Source organism: Curcuma longa, unplaced genomic scaffold (genome assembly GCF_044706935.1).
Source record: "Curcuma longa cultivar G26 ecotype Majalengka, Jawa Barat unplaced genomic scaffold, ITB_CL_G26_1.1 contig_3326, whole genome shotgun sequence".
Taxonomy (NCBI): domain Eukaryota; kingdom Viridiplantae; phylum Streptophyta; class Magnoliopsida; order Zingiberales; family Zingiberaceae; genus Curcuma; species Curcuma longa.
Window position 1 is genome coordinate 202 of NW_027433863.1, and position 1,379 is coordinate 1,580.

The window sequence follows — 1,379 nt, forward strand, 5'->3', positions numbered from 1 at the left end:
ATAACTAAACATGGCAAGGGTATCAGATGTAATCAAGATAACGGAATACTGAGAAACACAATATGAACAGGTATCTGAATACTAGCAGGTAACAGTAATAACCAATATCACAATCTGATCCAAGAAGCATGTAGATAGGTAGGAACAGAAACATGAAATTACTGATAGCTAGCAAATTACACATATCAATAAGACATATCTATAAAAGATAAGTCAAGGTACCCGCCTTTCCGAGATACGATGCGTATACTCGTAAAGAAATCCAACTATCTGCAATCACTCAAGGTCCTGTAAAAATGAATAATATTTACCAACCATCACATAGTCCTCACCAACCTTAAGGTTAATTTTACTGTAATCAAAATTAGCCTAATCCATAATCCATACTTCTAGCAATTTCATTCCTTATCATTAACCTATTAAAACAATACAACACCCTTACCTTACTGCTGGTCCACACCAATCCCTAGATCCGGTTGTTTCCAATTATTTCCTTCCTCCTAGCTGCCAACAACCAACAACTCCACCGATCCAATTAAGAAACTGTGAATCCCATCTAAAAATCGAGAATCAACATTCCAAATCCCAGGGTAACATAATTTAACCATGCTACTTACTGATTCTTATAGAATGCCCTAGCTCACCGTAGCGTCGACCAGCAATTAACCAAACAAGGAATCACAGCAGCGTCGGCCAGCTAATCTCCGGCTCAGCGGAGAAAACAGCAAACCAAGGTTAGATCGTCCCGTGTCGGCAGGAGGAAGAAACCAAGCTCCAACCGAACCAAGAATCCAACCAATCTAACTTCCAAATCTCAAATCCCAAAAGCTCAATCAAATCTAAGGAAATCAGGAGAATACCACCAAAATCGCCAGGACTTACCGGCGATTCCTCTAGCTCTAGCTTCCGTGTCCGCTGAGGCCTCCTTTCGGCGTCGGCGGAGATGCAGACCACGTTCGGAAGAGGAAGCACGCGAGAGGTGGCTCACGATCGGGGGCAAACGGCTAGCACCGTCGGCTGGCAACCGCAGTGAGGTCGCGGCGAAGAAGAAGCTCGGGGAAGAAGTGAAGCTCGGACAGCGGAGGCGTCGGCTTCACCTCCACACGGCGGCGTCGCGTGAGATGTGCGGCTAGGGTGCGATGGAGAAGGCTGAGGATCTGGGTGCCTCGGCGAGGCAGAGCGCCGTTCGGGAGAGGAAGCGCAAAGAGGAGCTCGCGATCGGGATCTCGGCGGAAACTGACGAGGAGGAGCTACTGTAGCCTTCTTAATGGCCGGTTTTAGCTTAATGGGTTTTCATTGAATAACCCAATAACCAATTAGACTTATTTACAAATAAGCCCAAAAACTTTGATATTTTACATTCCCCATGTTATCCTTCT

The 1,379-nt window shown here is 45.6% G+C and overlaps 1 long non-coding RNA gene across 2 annotated transcripts; it reads right to left on the reverse strand.

Moving 5' to 3' along the window:
- Positions 1-228: 228 nt before the first annotated feature.
- LOC141819332 (uncharacterized) lies at positions 229-696 on the reverse strand. 2 transcript variants are annotated; one of them, XR_012601049.1, is made up of 3 exons: positions 618-696; positions 443-556; positions 229-288 (listed from the first exon to the last, which is right to left on the reverse strand). It is a non-coding gene; the product is annotated as an uncharacterized LOC141819332 (long non-coding RNA). The 2 variants fall into 2 exon arrangements; XR_012601050.1 differs by having other exon boundaries at positions 443-543; positions 618-690.
- Between the last annotated feature and the right edge of the window lie 683 nt (positions 697-1,379).